Consider the following 20291-nt stretch of genomic DNA (forward strand, 5'->3'; position numbering starts at 1 on the left):
CTGGGTCGGCTGACTTGAAGGTGTCCAGCCTCGCGAGGTGTTCCTTCACAAGGTCAGCATTGATGGAGGGCAAGGAACCACCCTCATTTAGGCATCCCTGTTTATTCCCCAAGCTCCTGGCATTGGTGTACAGGCATGCAAGTGTTCCCTTGGGGCCCTTGCCTTGCCCGCAGCTTGCTCTAGGGCTGGGGCAGGGGTAGGCTCCCTTAAGTGCCTTGGCCTGCTGGCTTTGCAAGGGTTGCTTAGTGAGCCAGCAGTGGCAATGGTCCCCCCATCCCCTGGCAGGCTTAGTTTAAAGCCCGGTGGAGCAGGTTAGCCAGTCTGGCTGAGAAGAGCCTCCTCCCCAGTGGAGAGAGGTGGAGGCCATCCCTTCCCAGCAGCTCACTGCTTCTCTCTCCAAAGAGCAGACTGTGGTCATAGAAGCTGAAGTCTTCCCAATGATGCCAGCGCCACAGCCTTTGGTTTACTACCTGGAGCCTCCTCTCCCTCCTCAGCCTGTAGCCCGAAACCGGAAGGATCGAGGAAAACACCACCTACACCCCTAACCCCTTAAGCCCCACTCCCAAATCCCTGTAGCGTCTCAGGACCTGACTGGGAGAACACGTGCTCCGGGACACCAGGGCTTCCCTCACTTTTTGGTTTGCAGCACCTTTCTTTCCTCGTGCTGCTCACTGCCATTTTCTCACTTTTCATGGTCCCTACACTGGGATTTTTTATGGGGTGCTTATCAAAGTTGTGGTTTCTGTGAAAACTGTACAATTGTATTCTGACTGGCTGCTTCCATCAGCCAGTCAGAGTGCAAATAAAGTGTTATGTCAGACAGACAGACTTAGGCTTTTATAATATTAGAATAGTTAGCCATGTTAGGGCCTTGTCTAAATAAAATATGTGCTAAGCATTACCATGCTGCCTTTTAAAAAACATGTTCTGAGCAGTTGTTTACTATGCTTACTAATGCTTACTATGATCTCCAAGCCCACATGCTCCTTAGCTCTGATGAGCTGGGTCTCTGGCTCTGGCCACAGGCAAACAGAGGCATGGAAAGCTAAGCCTGGGAGAGGGTGTCAACCTTGCCACTGGACCCTGCTGGTACTTCAGGACTGGAGCTAGTTTGAGAGATTCTGATATGGTATTGACAATCAGTGAATTGTAAGTCCCAGCCCCAGCACTGCAGATTGCTCCTATTATCCCTGTGGAGCAGTGGGACAATAGCAGAACATGTGCTACTTACTATGATCTGGAGATACTCCTCCCATGAAAAGTCCTAACTTGGCTATATGAATGCATTTAGCACGTGTTTTACTGCTTAAACATGCAAATGTTTGCATTTTAAGTGCAGTTAACATGAGGGCAGGCAAAGTCTGGCCCATGGGCTGGACTGGGCCTGTGGTGGACTCCGTTTTCCAGCAGCTCCTGCCCACATCACTGTGGCCAGTTTCCATGGAGACTCTAGTAGTGGTGGAGCCATAACAACAGAGGGCCAGGGTTTCCATGGAGATCAGCCCCAGCAGTGCTGGCAGGGCGCACAGTTGGGCTGGGGACCTGCTCTGGGGCTGGGATCTTGTGGCGGTGACAGCGTGGGGCAGAGCTGCAATCTATTGCCTGCACACCCTGAGCACGGGTGTGCAGACAGCGGATTACGGCTTTGCTCCAGCTTCAGATCACACTGTCACCACTGCAAGAAAGATCCCAGCCCCGGCCCCAGAGCAGCAACCTGCCTAGCTGTGTGCCCCGTCAGTGCTGCTGGTGCCAGTCTCCATGGAAACTCTGACCCCCTGCTGTCATGGATCGCCACTACTGGGGTCTCCATGGAAACTGGCTGCAGCAATGCAGGCAGGGGCTGCTGGGAAATAGAGTCTGGCCACTGGCCAGATCCACCATTTTGCCCACCCCTAAGTTAACATGCCCTATGAGCTCTGTAGGCCACCGTCAATCCTCTGGATCATGGTGTACACGTAAGAGGTCTAGTCAGGTGCCTGACACATCTGTTTGTGGCTGACAAGCCCAATTCAAGAGCAACACAGCTTGTTACAAGTTTCACAGATCCATGTTATCTGAGTTGGAATCCAAGTATACAGCATGCTGCTGTCTTCTATCTCACTTTGCTTCCATCCTCTGGATCAAAGTGCTTCATATTGAGCTGGACCCAGTGCCAGATACTCCCTCCAGACCAGATGGGAAACTGTGCGCTCTCCCAGCATTCTATGTTAATGCTGAATAACTTCATTTTTTTTCATGCATCTTGGTGCTGCCATAGAAGGCAACCTCACTTCCTAGAGTTGTCTTGAATCTCACCACACAAAATATTCTTGGGGATACAGTCTCCTCCCATTCTCCTGATATGGCCAGTCCTCACAACCTCCTCCTCTTGATGGTGGTTTCTAAGTGTGTCAGTCCTGCATGCTCTAGTACATGGGTGGAGGGAGAAAAAATCATTTGGGGAGGCTGAGGGCGCACATCCCCCCAGCAGGTAAGTCTGTGGGGGAAGAGGTGGGGGGAGGGAGTGGAGCTGGGGTTGGGGCAGGCCCTGCACAGCCAGGGTGGGCCATGGGATGCAGCAATGAGTGGCTCATCCAGTGGATGCCTGGCGTGGGGAGGGGGTGGTGATGGTGGCTCCTGCCGCTGCACATACCCCAAGATCTGCACAGGGATGGGCTGTGGCTGCAGGCTGTGCCGGGCTGTTCCCGGCAGGGGTTTGGGCTGCACTGCACTCAGGGCGGGCAATGGCAGTGCTGGGAGGAGGGGTTGGGGGGGGGCTACAGAGAAACTTGGGATGGCTGCTTCCCCACCATAGCCTTCTTCCCAGTACTGTCGCTGCCCGCCCCAAGTGCAGCCTGGCCCAGTCCTCCCCGCCGGGAAGAACCCATGGGCATGTCTACACAAGCACATTAACGTACAGTAGACTAATTTACTGCTCAGTAAAGTGTTGCTGTCTACATGTGCACAGCAATTGGGCTAGTGTAAACTAATCTGCAGCAACATTGGATAGACCCATCAGATAGATACTATCTGACTGTGGAGTAAATTACTTCACTTCTGGGGCCCTTCGGCCAATCAGAGGCCACCTGTCAATCTTCAGAGAGGGGCGGTACTTCCAGGACCCCTCTGCCAATCTTCCCTGCCCCCCCATTCCACACACACACGCGCACGCACACACGCACGCACGCGTGTGCTGCAGGACACCAGGGCTTCCCGCACTTTTTGGTTTGCAGCACCTTTCTTTCCTCCTGCTGCTCACCGCCATTTTTGCACTATTCATGGTCCCTGCACTGGAATTTTTCATGGGGGGGTTGTCAAGTTGCTGTTTTTGTGAAAACTGTATAATTGCAAATTTGATAGGTCCCTACTTATTGCCATCCCAAAGCTCTTGCATGACTCAGAAAATCTAAGAAATTTTGCAAGGAAGATTCACTCTGGGCATCCAAGGCCGCATCATCTCCAAACAGGAAGTCTCTTAGCACCAGTTCTTTCAACTAGGTTTTCGCTCTAAATCTTGCAATTTTGAACAAGCCTCCATCTAGTGTGTTTCAAAGATAAATTCTTGAATGCATGAAGAAGCAGAATGCATGAAAATATGTTAAAAAGCAGAGGGGCTAATGACACCCTGGTTTCACCCCATGGTTGATGTCGAAAGGATTTGATTCTTTGTTTTCATACACTACAGTAAATAAACTACAACTGGGCTTCCAAACTCTGCTGAGTCTCCTTCATTTTCTCTCTTTTTAGTACATCTGTGTAACTGGAAATCAAGTGTAGGGCTATGCATCAGACATCAGGGCATTAAGGAAGATCTGAAAAAAGAAGGCAGAGGAAGAAGGCAGCCCAGGAATTAAGTGATCTGGAGAGTGAACTGCTCTTATTCATACAGACCACATTTCCTGGTGTGGAGACATTTATACTGTTTATACTGTTGCTTTTTTGGTAGACCACAAAAGAACATGAGTCATTAGGGTTATTCATCTCATACTTTTTAAGCACTTCGAGTGGGAGGGGGTGCTATTTTTCCATATGAAATTTCACATCTGTTATTTATGCTTTTAGCCCCCTGGAGGAACATGTTTTAAAATGAAAAATACAGATACATTAAAGGCAACCAAAATTATGTTAATCATAGTATTGTAATGCACTTGCACTCTCCTGATGTCTGGTCTTGGTCAGCACAGATAATACTGATCTTCAACCATTGTAACTTTTTTCCTCTGGAAAGTTTCTTCATTATAGTGCCTGCTGTGCCTCTTTTACCAGTCTTTTTCTAAGGTTTCTTTCTACTTCTGCAATATTTGATTAAGTGAACTGGTATGGGTGATGAGAAAATATAGAGATCAATTGCATTTGTCTTTGTGGTCACAGTTTCTTTTGGATTGTTTGCCTGTCACTTTACTTTCGGCTGTGAGTCTCATGACAATACACTAGGAGCAATAAGAACCTATCCCTTTCCTGTAACTTCATGGGAAGAAGAAACTGAACCAGCTCCAGACGCATTTCAGCTATCAGTCCGCCTGGGTAAGTGGAATAAGTAGCCTTTAAAGTTAGCGTGTAGTGAAGGAAACTTTTTTGTTTGTTTTGTTGCTATATTAATATCCATCTAGTCTGATTTCATTTTCTTGTTTTGGATTATAAGCAAATGGCAGAAGACGGCAACAGAGTTGGTTTTGATTTTGCACACACCCAGTCCATGCTTTCATGCATGCACACTTATAACTAGCATACTTTATTTGCTGTAGTTGAAATGTGTGTGCAATCCTTAAAATAAAGAGAAATTTTGAAAGTGAAAGTAATTTGATTTCCTTTATTGGAAAAATTATTTTTCTGGGTCTAGGTTGCTTGTTACGTAAACTACAAATGCATGGGTATGTGAGAGGAGATTCTCAAGCCATATTCACAATTACCATCTACCATATGTTTTTCTCTTTTTTTTAAGGAAGTAACTGTATGATCAAATACCTGAAAGTCTTGACTCATGCCTGAATGAATCACATGTATTTCTCTTCCTTAATGTTTGTATGAATCTGTACTAAGGTGCAAGGTCTAATCTATTTTTAAAACTCACTTTACATATATATAAAGAGAAATGAGTGTTGGAGACAGAATTTAAACTATATAGTCCATAGGACAGAAACTGTTTGGCTGATATTGTACCATTTACTTTAAAGTACTATTGTAGCCATTTATTTGATTGCTAATTATTACATAACATTTGTAATTGTGTTAGTAAATACTATTTTAACTCAAACCACTGTAGTATAACCTAGAATGGACCTTAGGGCTCATAACAAAAGGTTTCTGTATTTCCTGGATTAGCATTTACAAGTATTGAGTACCAGTAATTCAAGTGAAATGGCAGTCTGTCATCTTGGGTTAACACAGGACTATAAACCCTAGTGTAGACAAAGTTTGCTGTATTTGAACAGGACGAGGTAGATGGGGGATCCCATCCATGCGAATATCAATGATATGGGTCAACAGATTCCTTGGTAGCCTGAGAGTTAGGGTTTCTTACAGGATGATGGTCTGCTCCCATGCAAGGCTGCCCCAGTAAATGTTCCATGAGCATTTTTGATGAACAATGTTGCCCAAAACAAAGAAAAGGAGTATAAAGACTTTTTCATCATCTATAGCATTTCAGCCATGAATAAGTTCTGGCTCCCAAATACTGTTCCTCTGCGATGGGGTTGATGGAGCAGAGCACTAGCTAGTATTTCCAGCATCCAGGAGGTGGAAAAGTAGTATGCTAGTGGTCCTATATTATGAGCAGAGGATTTTTTCAACACTGTGCTCTTATTTCTAAATTCAAAGATTCTTTCCGAACTCAGGACTTGGACCCCTCCTAACTGGGCACATCTACATAAGCCGCTACTGTGCAGTGGTTACTGTGCATTTATTTAGTACTTGTATAATCAAACACTAAATAAATGCACAGTAACTGGGGTTACTGCACAGTAAGACCGGTGAACGTTTTAGCCAGCGCTAAGTAGCGCATTAGCACTCTTAGTGCTGTGACACACTAGTGCAAGTATTATTCGGCTACTGCTCAGTCAGCGTCTTGTGTAGACACACCCACTGTATCCCAGAACTGAGATTTTCAAAGCTGCCTCTGAAGATTAGGCACCCAGTGAAATGGAAGTTAGGTTTGAAGGCCCTAGTCAAACTTTGAAAATTACTCTCACAATCTGTATCTGGTCTAAAAATTACAAATATGCAAATAACTGTAATTAGCTTAGACACAGCTTGTAAATGAGCTGTAGTCAGCCAGTGCTACAAACCACACGCATAAAGTGGAATAATACCTTTCCCCTGTAATCAGTCAATAGTGCTCTGGTTACAGCTGAATGCAGGAGTTTGTGAGAGGCAAGGATTTTTGGGGGATAAAGTTAGACAAGCTTCTGAATACCAAGCTATTTTTCATCAGGTAACGGGAATTTATGGAAGCTTTCTTCACACAGGGCCTTACATCTGTGGCAATGCAGTATCTGTTGATCTCATTTACTGCATGGAGACTCTGTAGACATTGGTGGTGGAGGGAGTGGGGCAGGATGGTGTTATGTAGATCTTGTTTCTGTACAGGACCTAATCTTCATAAAAAGGAATTTTGTTGAGCTTCCAAAAGACAGATGGGCAGCCTATGGGGAAAGGAAAAAAAGGAGACCCTTGCAGAGAGCCAGGATGATTCAGCTTCCCACTTAGCCACAGACACCATTCCACAGAGCACAAGAGGGGCTTGTCTCCTTGACATTCTCTCTTAACTTTGTGCTTAGCACAAAATTACTTTTGTTCATTGGTGTTTGTGAATTGACAGGACCAAACATCAAAGTTAAAGCTACAGAACATCAGCTCTGCATTTTGTTATATGTATCCATTTATTTTGGATGTGGGACTTTTGTAACTGTATTGAACTGACTCATCAATTACTGTGTTCCATCAGTAGCTCACTTTGTTTAGATCTGATTCCTGGCCCCTTGGTCAAAAAAAATGAGTGCAGATATACACAAGCTTCTCTTCTCCCTCACTGAGGATCTGAACTCAGAGAACATAGAGGCTCTTAAGTTTTTGAGCCTGGAGTACATCCCAATGAAAAAGCAAGAAAGCATCCAGGATTCCAAGGATTTCTTCCAAAAGCTGCAAGAGAAAGGCATGAAAGCAGAGGATGATCTGTCCTTCATAAAGGAGCTGCTGTTCAGAATAAACTGCATATCCTGACTGATAAACTAAGATCCAGCAGAGAAGAGATAGAGCAAGAGCTTAAAATCCCAGGCAAGGCAAAGATTTCAACATACAGGTAAGTAATATAATAGCAAGAACTCTTTTGCACTTCTTGGGCTTGCAAGGTGCATATAAGGACGTTCCATTATGTGCATATTTATTCTGGTTTTCTACATACAACAATTCTCATGTGTCCTAATCCAGGGACAATTTTACACTTTATAGCAGGGGCAGGCAATTATTTTGGGTGGAGTGCCGTTTACCAAGTTTTAGCAAGCTGTCGCAGGCTGCATGGGTAGCCCCACCCCCCTGGTCGCCATCTTAGGACTGGAAGTCCCACCCCCTAACCCCCGACCTTTTCCACTGGAAGCCCCTCTTTTGACCCTGGAAATACTCCTCTCATCAGGGGGCAACCCCCAACCTTTGCCATCTCAGAACCAGAAAAACACCAAATTGTATGCTAAAAATCAAACATCTACAACATTAATTTGATTTAAAAAATATCTTTCTCCTGATTTACATGTGTTTGTGTAGTGTACATAGAGGTGATTGTACAATAGCTTAAAATGAAGCCTTTCTCTTGTATATTGTGGGGGTATGAGGGGTAGGTATAGGTTTGTGGAGGGCTGTGGGGATGTGGGTACATGGGGGAGGGTGTGGGGATGGAGGGTGGATAGGTGTGTGGGGGGTAGGGATAGGGTGAGGGAGCATGTGGGTGTGTATGGACATGTGGGGTGTGGGGTTTGTGGGGGGAGTGTGTGAGGGATGGTGGGTGGGCTGTGTTAGGGGGTGTGGGGGTCTGCATGTATGGCAGTGCGAGTAGGAGTGAATGTATATGGTGGGTGTGCTTGTGGGACTCACCCTATGAACACACATACACTCTCTCTCTCCTTCCCTAATTGTGTGTGCATGCATGCGCACACACACATACACACACACACACACACACACACACTCTGTTCTTTGCTTACTACACACACACTGTGTGCTTCGCTCACTACACACACATACCCATCGTCTCTCTCTCTGTCTCTGTCTCTGTCTCCCCTTCCCTCATTACATGGACACACACACCCCTCCTGCTTCTGGCTCCAGGGTACCGGTGTAGCCCCATGCTCCCGTGGTCCAGCAGTGCAGCCGGGGGCCATGTGGTGGTGGAGCAGCTGCATGCAGGGAAAGCAGCTGCAGGCAGAGGCTTGGGGAGGGTGTGGAGCAGGGTGGGGCTGCCCTTTCTCCTGACTCCTGCCAGCTTCCCCTGGGTCCTACAGTCCCTATCTCCTGTCATCTTTTACAGGAAGCCAGGAGCAGATAAATAAATATTAATTTTCTAAACTTCTTAGGTGCCCTGTGAGCAGGATAAAATGATCTGGCAGGCTGAATCTGGCCAATGGGCTGTATTTTGCCTGCCCCTGCTTTACAGTCTGACTTTCCATGCCCTTACATTTTTAAAGACAGGTATTTAGATTTTTACCCTAAGGCTATTGATGGGGTCCTTGGTACTTTTAAAGCTGACATGACGCTATTTTGTAGATAGCTGGTCTCTGAGAATGTCTTCCTCTAATAGATTATCTCCTGCATCAGGATGCAAGAGGCAAAGATTTCTTAAGATCTTTTTTATTGGACCAACTATGTAGTCGGGATAAAGTTAGACAAGCTTTCTAACGCAAGACATTCTTCCTCAGGTCTCTAATCACAGGAAGTCAAGCACAGCATAATGAAAAGCAGCAGGGGCTGAGAGAAATTCTCAGGGGTAGCAAGCATAATTAGCAGAAGAAAAGAAGCTGATTACTAGGAAATCAAGGCCTATCAAAAGGGAAGAGGGTCATATTCATATTTCTTGATGGAAAGAATTCAGGAGTTAGATAAAAATGCAATGCCATAAATCCAATATCAGTGTTTAACCCTTGGTTCTTAGGGTGCTGACAGACATGCAGCTCCCTGCTGTAACTAGTGGCATTTTATAAGAAGAGCCATGAATTACAGTGACCCCCATCCCTGATGCAACAGACATTCACTGTTGCATCAAGAGGGTGAGAATCGAACTCAACTTTGGAACCAATCCAGGAGGAGCTGCTGCATGTCTGTAGCCTCTTTCCCCTACCCTTGCCCCACCCCACCCGCTCAGCTCCAGTACTATCTGTAGGATGAGAGGAAGAGAAAGAAGAGGGACAGAGCTGCAGGATGGAGTTTACTCAGCCTTCACTGGAGGCTAGGTCAGGTAGATTGAAGCCCCCTGCCTCATGGGGGCTCCAATCCACCTGCCCTGCCCCCTCCCAGCACAGGTTGGGCAAACCCCAGTCTGCAGCTGCCTCTCCTTCCCTTCTCCCCATCCTATTCTGCAGACAGCACCAGGTATGAGGCTGGGCTGCATCAGCTGAGTCCTGCTTGGGCACAGGGACTGACAGAAGTTAATGTAGCCACTCTGCTTTGGAGTGATTTCTCCTGAACCCTCACTATATGAGGGTTCATTTGTTGCATGATCAAGCACTTTTAAAGCACTCTGAAACTATGCACTTCTGTCAGGGCATGGTTATAGAGCACTTTCAAGGGGGCAATCGTGACAAAATGTCTCTTCTGTCACTGCATTTAGTGTCCAGTCAGCTTATGAAATTTTGTTCCCAAGCCTTTTAAAGGTGTTTGATAGATTTCCCTGGAGCATGAGGATAGTAAGGTCAGAGTAGAAGGGGCTGTTCTGTGAGAAATATGCTCCTAATGGGGTATGTGTCTCTTCCCTTTATTTATTTATTTTTTGGTGAGAGTTCATTCTGGTGTGTTGATCCTGTTTAGCTTCACCCACATAGTTGCAATGGGAGCACTTAGTCCATTGGATCAGGTATATCATATTTTAGGAAAGACGTGTATAGAAACAATGGATTCTGATTTTTTTACGCGGCTTATTGATTATGGCAGTGGAGATGTGCTGACGTGTTAAGCATTTCTTGTCAAGGCACAGCTCTGTTCCACTTGCCGTCCATTTGGCAGTGGAGGAGAGTTTGCTTCTGATGATGAGTTGGGCAAGGTTAGAGAGCTGTTTGAAAGCCAGGAGCCCTTGGAGATGTTAGGAATATTTCTCTCAAGGTCTGATCTTTGTTGTGTATAGGCTGTTGTTGTTTGGTGATTCTCCTGACTGGTTCCAGTGTGGAATAGTAGGTGATCATCAGGCGTGTGCAGTTTCAGAAGGCTTTTTTGGTACTGCAATAGGTTGTTGTAGGGTATCAGGATAGCTCTTTCAAATATACGGTCTATTGCTCTACTGGAGTGTCTTGTTGTATAAAGGCTCATCAGGTGGACATTATGAATATTCTCCTCCAAGCAGATGTGGTGGTATCGGAGGGCCTAGCTGCAGATTTCAGTTTTTTTGGTATACTTGGGATGATTACCACAATTCATATCCAGGATGGCATCCTATAAAGCACTGTATACAGAAAACACACAAACCACCTAAGCTACACTTTTTTCAAGCTGAAGTGACCTTGCTTCACTCAGGACCAAGATCACTGGCTTGTCCTGTAAAGAAAGGCGTCCTATACATGTGCTTGGGGGGAGGGCGGGTTAATTAAAGCAGTTCCTACACAACAACTCTAATTAAAATGGCTCACCACCACATGTATTAAGCCCCTGTGCATTTCAAAACAGCTGCGGGACACTTTATCTACAGCTCATACAACAAAGTTTATAAAAAGCTTCCCCACAGCCATTTTGAAATGCACGGGGGCTTAATACATGTGATGGTGAGGCAACACTGGAGTGTTCTAATTAAAACACAGAGCAATGCTCCAATGAATTCAAATTAGAAGGTTAACAAGCATGTCTATAGGCACCCACTGCTACTAAATGCTTCTGAATATCTTTTGTTGCCTTGGCCTTAACTTACTGTCTGATGCTATGATGCTGTTCTCAGAAGAAGTGAACTGCCTTTTAAGGATGCTGCATGTAGCAATGGCAGGGGATACTGCAGATCTTTTTGCTTTGGGCCAGCTGTCACAAACACACAATATGTCGAGGTGTTTGTGGAATGTTATTTCTTTAATTTGTTTTACTGACATGGCATGTTTGATCTCTACATATAGGTAGCATCAAGCTGTATTTTGCTTTATCATCCTTAAGTTTATATACGTTGTGGTATTTAATATAAGTGTATTTCTTATATGATATAGTAGAACCAGGATTGCATAACATGATAATAAGTTTTAGGGGTTACTTCTTAAATAATGGGTTTTATACCTCTGAAAGGATCAACACGTGAATGGCTGAAAAAAGTAATCACTGAGGATTATATGGGCATGGTTAATGGCCAGTCATGAGACAGTCTTTTCCAGACAATGATGAATTTACATGCTACAAGGACATGAATGACACCTGGCTATTCGGGCTATTCAGGAAAGGATATTTCTCACAGTTAAGTGAGAGATGGTATCCTAAGGATATGTCTGAAAGGATGTATGTATTTTCCTGGTCATATTTAGATCAGGAAATACTTCTGGTCTGGTAAATAAACACACCCTTTAGGAGACAGTCAATTATAGGCATAGTATGGACTCCCCAAGAACCCAATGCATAATACATGTAAATAGCCAAATAAGAAACCATACTTAAGCCATGCCATAACAGCAAGTGTTTTTCTTTAGTTTCCCTGAGCATGAGGAATACCACAGCCAGCCAGCTGGGTATTCTAGCTACAGGAGAAGTAGCAGAGATCCTAATAGCAAGATCAGAGGCAGGAGCTGCAGTCTAAACTGCTGAGCTGAGTAGCAGCTGCATTTTTAGGCATGGGCAGATCTAGGATTTTGAAAAGAGGGGTACAGATGATGTGGTGCATCATCACATATAACACAATGCATATTTTTATCAAGTTAAAAGAAACTACAAGCTTTACTAATAAGCTAGTGGCTTAGGGATATAGTATTCAGTTTAAGATCAGAGCAAAAGCAAATATAAATTTACTATGTCATATATTATGTATAAAAAACAACAAACTGTGCAAAAAATCATAAAAATATGTTGTTTCATTAGTCCTGTAGTCATTAGAATTAAATGGGCATCTCTTTTCCAGATTTATAAAACAAAATCCAGCCTTCTTGAACATCTTGAAAGTGCATCCAGTGCTGCACTGAAAGCTATTTCCACACCTGAGTTAATGTTTTTAGCTAGGGTTTAAAACAGTCTGTAGTGCTGTGAAATAGGAGCTACATTAGCAGCAGCAGCAGCTAGCAGACAGCAGAACTGCAGAAGAAAGGATAGCTTAATTAGTGGACCATTAAGACCATTAAAAAGGGAAGAGGGTTGTTAACACCTTTGGCAAGAGTTTAGAAGGAATCAAGCAGAGTAGAATGAGCTATGAAGTCAGTTGTCTCCATCACTGCTGCCTAAATAGAAATGCTGCTACCACTATACACTGCTACCACAATAAAATCAGATTATTATTCTGATATTTCCTTTCATTTGTTTATTCTCATCTCTTTTTCTGTATCTTAATGTTTGGCTACTGATTTAATATTTTTGCTCTGGCTTTTATAATAAATATTTTATAAGTTATAACATACTATTGTCAGTGATAAGTATGACTTCAGAGCATTTGACCATACAATCAGGCCTCTTCTCAGGAAAAGGAGAAGCTACAGTTTCTGAGTGCATGACCAGATAAGGGTGATATTTCTCTGCCTGGCAAAATCCCATCTACAAAAGAGTTGGCAAAGCTTAGATGAGGCAGGTAAAGCTGAGGTGCCATAGGTCAGGGAGGTGACCTTTGGAGCATCTTAGTTTGTTCCTAGTGGTCAAGCAGCAGATGGCAGAGAGGGGTTTGGGGATGAAGGATACCCCTGAAGGTGTGGGAATGCTCCAGGAACATGTTTCAAAGGTGCATTAGACAGAATCTGGGGTCAATGTGTCACACCAGCCCATCACACACTTGGGAGAGATACCTGTGCAGGGTAAAGAGCTGATGAGTCTTCCTTAATTTGGCTAATTAGTGATCATGTATTTTTCAATCTTTTCTGTTCTTTTATTGCAAGGCTTCTACTTTATATAATTGCAGAAGAATTAACTGAAGATGATGTTGTTAAATGTAAAATTCCTGCTGCCGACCTGGATAGCAAAGAACAAACTCCAGAACAGCACAGTAAGTGTACATGAACTTGACATTGCTGTATGTAATAATCCAAGTCTTTTTCTTTTTCAGAGAAGGAGGGGTTCAGAGGGAATGGGAAAATAGGCATGTAGCTGTGAGCTGGACTCCATTCCAGAATGGACACGTCCTTCTCTGCCTTCTGTTATTAATCACCTTTGGTCTCATTTTCCCCATTCTGTGTGTGTCTCCTTGTGCTTGTCCTCTTATTTCCACTTCCCTGTCTTTTCCTCCTACAAGATTCAACCATTTTTAGAATACTGTTTTTTGAAGTGTGCCCAAAAGACTATGGTATAGTCTGGAGGAAAATGCACAGAGTTCACGTGGTCCTTAGTTCTAATCTTCATTCTTCTGCTGCTCTAGAGTGTTATCCTGGGCAAGTCATTTCAGTTTCTGTCCTTTCCTTTAAGTAAACAACAATAATTACCTTGGGGTCCTGTGTTTGTACAGTGCGTGGAAAATGCTAAACACTATTAACGAGCACTCTTCCTGATGCCTCTGTCCTTCCTGCATTAAAGCCCTTCCTAAAAGCCCTACTTCTGGCCTGGGACCTCTGGGAAAACTGGCAGATTTTCTTACAGGTATAACAAGTAATTAGAAACAATTGTGTTTTATTTATTTGAAGTGAAATGTTTGGTTTGAATTTAAAAAATGTACCATAGTGAACTAAATTGATTTAAAAATCCACCTTAATTACATCTGTGCAAACCTGAAATGTAAATGTACTAGAGAGAGGTAGATCACACTGATATTACTTTAATTTAATTTGGTAAATTGTGGGGTTAAGCTACACTGTCTTATGTGCATGCCCATTAGGAGTTTGTGTGTGTTTACCACATCTATAAAATGAACAGCCTTGTGTTGGCTTCATTGGGAAAGGCAGCCAAGTTTCATTTTGACTCTCTTTTCTAATTCTCCCCTGAACCTGTCCATAGCGCCAATCTGCACAGGAAACTTGCCTTCCTTTCTGTTTGAAAAATGGCTAATACACTGTGAGTATTACCTAAAATCAATACTGAATAAATGCAACATACTTTTTTTTAAAAAACAGAAAATATTGAAGATCTTCACTGAAATGGAAAAAATTGGGATAATTAATGATGGTGATTTGAAGGTGCTGAAGGACATTTTACAAAGACTTAGATGTGATCTGGTAAAAAACATTAATGCCTATGAAGAAGAAATAAAAAGTACAGTACAGCACAGTAATTCAGTATGTGCCCGTCTGGTCTTGAACATCCGGTCATGCGCCACGCAGACCCAGATGTTCAAGGGTGTTCGTCTATCTGTCCCTGCTGTCCTGCTGAGGTAGGTGTCTCTCTCCCAAGCAGTCTTCTCCCCAATCTCACCTGCCACGACTTTGGATCTCATTCTAGTGGTGGGGTGACCAACTGCCAGGGTCCTCTCAACTATGAGACAACTGTATGGAGGTCTCCTGCGAGGCTTAATCTCCCCTCTACCTTGCCTTTACACCCTGCCTTGATGGGTTCACGATGTCCTTCGGCCGGCTTCCCCGACTGTTGGGGCTCTGCAGATGCCCGCAGGGACGGTTTTATCAGCCTGCTGGGCCTGGCCCTGCCTCCACCCACAGCGCCTAACCCCTGCTTTGCCTCCCTGGGGATAGAAACCCCTTTTAGGCCTAAGCAACACTTGGGCTTTAGATGCTGTACACCACAACCCCTCCAAAAGTGGGAAACACAAGAAAAGTTATCAACAACAACAAAAACATGAGGATATGCAAAGGGAGGGGCCCTTTGCCCTCTGGCCACCTACAGTCACAGTCTGCCTACCAACGCCAGGCTCTAGATGCCTGAGATCCCTAGTTGGCTATAAACTGGGTCCGGGCTAGACTGCGGGCTATAGCGCTCTCCTCCTCCTCACTCTTTGCCTTGCCTGTGGGCTCGCTGGGCCCGCAGAGGCCCTTCTTGGTATACCTCCCCTCTCTCCCTTGTTGGGGAGGCTCTACGCCACTGGGCCCGGCTTCTGGAGCCCCCTGCACTGTTTATGCCCTTCATCCCCCACCTGGGGAGTCTCTTTGAGCCCTCCGTAGCCCCCAGTGATCCCACCTGGTCTGGCGTCTTGGTGTCTGCTGCTCCCTCCAGCTCCTCGGTAGTAGCCCTCAGCATCACGCTCCTTCTGCTCTTCCTGGTCTTCAGAGCCAGGTCCTTGATCTGAGCAAGGGGCAACAGCTTCCTCACTCCCTGTGCTGCCACCAGCAGTGCTATTCCTGTGGCAGGCTTCGCGACAACCACGCGTATTGGGAGAGGCAGCTCCCCACCCTTTTCCCCCTTGTAGGGGTTCTGGGAGTATCCTCCCTGCTGAGGTCCCTGCGGTCTCCCCCCTGTTTCCTCCCTAGCGGCTCCTTTTATACCCGCCGGCCGGCTCCTGCTGCCAGCTTTACCCACTGTCCACAGCTGTATATAGACACAGCTAATGAGCCGCTTGGGTCCTGCCTCCGGGTCTTCCCCCCGTCTCTCCTTGTGACACAGTAGACTAAGAACCTAGAATCAAAGGAGTTGGAGACAGGAAAGATGTATTAGATAAATTCTACCCCTCAAAAACTAGTGGAAGGCTGTTTTTGACAAATCTGGGTTTAAATATCTTTAAGAAATAGGCATCCATCACTTCCCTTGGGAGAATAGGCTGCAGTCAGATGGATCTCACATTTAAGTAATAAGTGGCCCATCTACATGATTACATTAGAAGTCACTGCTTCCCAAGGATTAACTAATGCCTGAATAAAGTGTTACTCCCATACACATGATGAGCTCTTACCTCACTGATGTGGGTACACTGGCAGTGGGTCAGCAGTGCCAATGCATGTGGTTGTGGCAGAGCTGATTATTTCATAGGCCGTATATTGCTGCTGGCCACTGACCAAAGGAACAGATTAGAGCAGACTAGTTACGGGAAGGTGTTTTTACTCCACACTTCCTCCCTGCCATGGGTGTGTTGCACTGAGTCTCAAGTTTCTGGATCTCAGTGACAAGTTGGAAGCCACCTCTGCCAGTAATTGCACAATAATCTCAGATCTACCACAGAGCATCTTTCCTTCAGAAGTAAGCTTATGCACAGATTTGGTCACCACGACACAGCAAAATCTGGATTGATCAAGACACCGCTGTTGAAGTGGGATTTCTGCAATGAAAGAAAACTGCAACCCCACTATTTCACATCAACTTACTAGTGCTCTGAGTATTTTAGTGTTAAATGTGAGATGACCTTTTTGACTCTAAAGGTTCTTCCATGTTCCTCATTGTCCCTGGTCACCAGGAAGTTGCATGCTCCAAACCAAATGCATCTGTAGACTTGGAGGAAATGCCAGTACCCAAGATGAGAGATCCTTGACACTTACTTTTAAAATGCTGCTCTCCTCCTGGCACTTGGGGTGAGGGCACAAACCTCCAAGGGATGCAGCTTTGTATGGAAACTCACACAGTTTGAAAAACTGCTTTGTAAGTGGGTTCTATAGGACCTGGTGGACCCTACTCCACCCTTCTTCCACAATGCAAGTCTCAGGTCTGCTCCTTGCTAAATTCTTAGGAACAGTCCCCTTGTGAAGCAGTAAATGCAGCAATGGCTGCTGTCAGAGAAGCACTAGTTCTCCCTAAGAGGCAGTAGAGAGATTGAAGTGGGCAAAGCTAAACATCCTTTTCTCTCTAATCATGCTAACTTACTGGAATGGGACACACTAACTTCACCCATTCCAGAAGATACCCAGCAGAAATCCCCCGAGTAGAAAAGACCACAGAATTGGATGTTTATTTTGCTGGGACCCTATGACCCCAGCTGACTTCCTGTCCTTTGGGCAGGGGGCTGGACTTGATGATCTTCCAAGGTCCCTTCCAGCCCTAATGTCTATGAAATCTATGAAATTGCAGAGGGGGAGGGGGGACAAAGCATTTCTCCTTTTCCTCCCACCCCAAAACAACCAGCCAGACACTGGGGGGAAAGGAGAAGAGAAATCTGGGAGAAGAATCATGACTGATTCCCCCATTCCCTGCCATCCTCCTTCAGGCAAAGCTTGCCTGGATTCAGTGGTTCCCCCTTCTCTTCTTTCCCAGCCCCTCAGTCTGTTGTGATTCTCTGTGGTTTAGGCAGACGGGGAACAATGTGGGCTTCACACCATTTCTCTTGCTGCTTTCACAGTGTCTCAGTTATGCTCTGTACATCTCCACAGCTCAAGAGGCCCTGTAAGATGGAGAATAATCCTCATGGCTATTGTGTGATACTGAATAACTACAATTTTAAAGATCCTAATAATACCAGGAGTGGTGCAGACAAAGATTCTGGTAAATATTTTGTTTGCCAAACTACTGGGGAAGCTTTCTGAGTTGCCGTTTGTCTAAGGGAATGATCTAATTCTGTCTCTTATGGAGAATGGTTGAGCGATGGTATCATCTCTCTTGCTTTTCACAAGCCTCAACTCACTTATTCCCTTCCATTGTTGGTGTGACATGTATGTTGGCCATTACAGAAATGTGCATCCCACTGTATGCCTCCAATGTAAACCTATGTCTTCAGTGTAAAATCAAGTGGAGCCAAGATGAATGGAGTTATGATTGTGATACAGCCAGGCAAAGCAACACTCCTTATTGCCCAAGGCTGACTTTGCCTTGCTACTGCATTATAAAGACTACAGGGTCTTTTTTCCTCTAGGATATTACAGTAAGATAGCTAACTCATGTTTTTTACAGAGAGATAGCTAACTCATCTTTAGTATTTCCCCCCATTAGTCTGCCAATCTCTCAATATTTGTTTTAATTTTCTTGGACAAAAGATGTTAAAATGTGCCTTAAGGAAAGAAAATTTGTCTGTTCCAGGAAGAAGCTATTATTTACAAAAGGTAGATTTACTGCTCTCTCTTGCTACCTTATCTTGCCACTTGCTGATGTCCCTTTTCTATGGCAATCCTAAAAAGATGACTAACAGAGAGCTATTTTTAAAGTTCCTGAGTTCCCAACTTTCAGTTAATTTAATTTATAGTCAGCAACTGGAGGATGTATTTACTCCACCCTGTATGTTAAAAAGGATACTGATCAGGGCAGGCAGCTGCAGTTTATTGCAGCAAAGCTCCAGAGAGAGTGACTTTGTTACCTTTATCATTTGCCTTTGAGCTCTTCTTCCTGCAACAACTCCATATGTAGCTGAATACACATCCTGCCTTCCTAATGGTGTTTCACAGAAGTGCACAACTCTGGATTTTCACTCTAACGTCTTAATAATTTTTTTTGTTTCCTAGTTGCCCTCTTTTAAAATTAAATTAAAAGCTACTTGAGCTGTCTCTATAAGTACTTGCTGTTGTGAAGAAGCCAAATTCTGCCACCCTTGATCCATGTGGAGTTGTTAATTTCCACAGGACAGCTCATATAAGGTCTGTTCCATGTAAGGAGGATAGGATCTAGTCCCAAGTACATATAACTTTATCATCTTGTTTTACTAGGAACTTTTCATATGTAGCTTAAATCCCACCTGCAATGTGAAATTGATTAAATAAAACCTTAGCTCTATTACAATATTTTCTCACGTACAACATGCACCTTTGCCCCAAAAAGTCAGTCCCTCAAAAGAAGGGTGGAAGTATTAAGTGCAAAAGTTGGTTTTCTGGTTAGGATAGAAGTGCCCTGCTTTGATTCCTGCTTCACAATGCAGCAGGTGTGGCACTATTTTTCAGGCAGATGAGGTGGTCAGTTGTTCTTCACTCCAGCGTTCTAACAATTGTCTCTCCTTTTTAATGCTTTTTATTAATCAAACCGACCCTTTTAAGGGAAATTTTGCGGTCTGTTAGTCATGGGCAACTGGTGCCTCCTGAGTCTGGGGGGCACCCACAGGTGCCACTGTCAGTAGCGGGGCTGGAGCTGGTGAGCTCCTGCAGGCACCACCATTGGCATCAGCGGCAGCCCTGCCAGTGGAGGGGGGCATGTGCTCCCTCTGAGCCTCCCCTACACAGTGCCTATGCTGTTAGTTGTTTCTGGTCTTTCTTCCTCTATTTCATAGCCTTGGAGACTCTTTAGATCAGGGATTGTCAACTGGGGGTATATGTACCCCAAGGGGTACTTGGAAAGGGACTAGGGGTATGTGCAGGCAGGCGGGGATGGAGTGCCACCACGCAACACCCTGTACTGCTGCCTTCCAGGAGCAGGGCTGGGGCTGTCAGGGGCGAGGACAGTGGTTCTGCTCTGTGGGCGCAACAAAGGTGCCACCCAGCTGGCTGGATGCGGAGGTGGGGAACTCGCACACAGCCACCGCTGCCAACGTCCACTACCCCATGCCACTGCTGCTGCATGCAAGTCCCCTACCCCCCCAGCTCCTGGTCCAGCTGCTGCTACCTCCCTCCACCCCACTCCACCAGAAGTGTACCTAGAAGGGGGTACACTCCTTAAAAAAGGTTGAAAACCCCTGCTTTAGATTTTAGATCTACACATAGAGACCAGTCTTCAGCAACAGCTAGGGTTTCAGCTTTAGTTAAACAGTAAAAAGAGTGAGTAAGTTAAAGATTAGGCACTGTTCCTGCTCTATACAGCCATAACTCTGGAAAAATATTTTTTCTTCATTTTTGCTTTTCAAAAACAAGGTGCATGTTTTATTTTGGGGTAAGTTATATGAAATGAAATACAGTATTTTGCAATAAGTAATAAGTAAGACCGGGTCACAAAATGCTTAGACTCAGGAGTCGAGGTACATGTCATCTACCTAGACTTTAAGAAAGCCTTTGATACAGTATCTCATTCTGTTCTCATAAATAAACTGACAGGATGATTATGTGGTCAGGTGGGTGGCAAATTGGCTTAGGGGTTGCACCCAGAGAGTGGTGGTTGACGGTCAATATTGACCTGGAAAGATGTGGGCAGTGGTCCCGCAAGGCTCAGTCCTTGGACTGGTGCTGTTCAGTGTCTTCATCAGTGACTTGGACAAGGCTGTGGAGCACATCCTGTCCAAGTTCACAGATGATACCAAATTATGGGGC

General features: G+C 44.9%; 1 pseudogene; it reads left to right on the plus strand.

The window, feature by feature from the left end:
* The first annotated feature begins 3638 nt into the window (after positions 1–3638).
* LOC109301902 overlaps positions 3639–20291 on the plus strand; it is a 22113-nt pseudogene continuing 5460 nt past the window's right edge.

The sequence above is a fragment of the Gavialis gangeticus genome, unplaced genomic scaffold, assembly GCF_001723915.1.
Source record: "Gavialis gangeticus isolate Ggan-Ray unplaced genomic scaffold, GavGan_comp1, whole genome shotgun sequence".
Taxonomy (NCBI): Eukaryota; Metazoa; Chordata; order Crocodylia; family Gavialidae; genus Gavialis; species Gavialis gangeticus.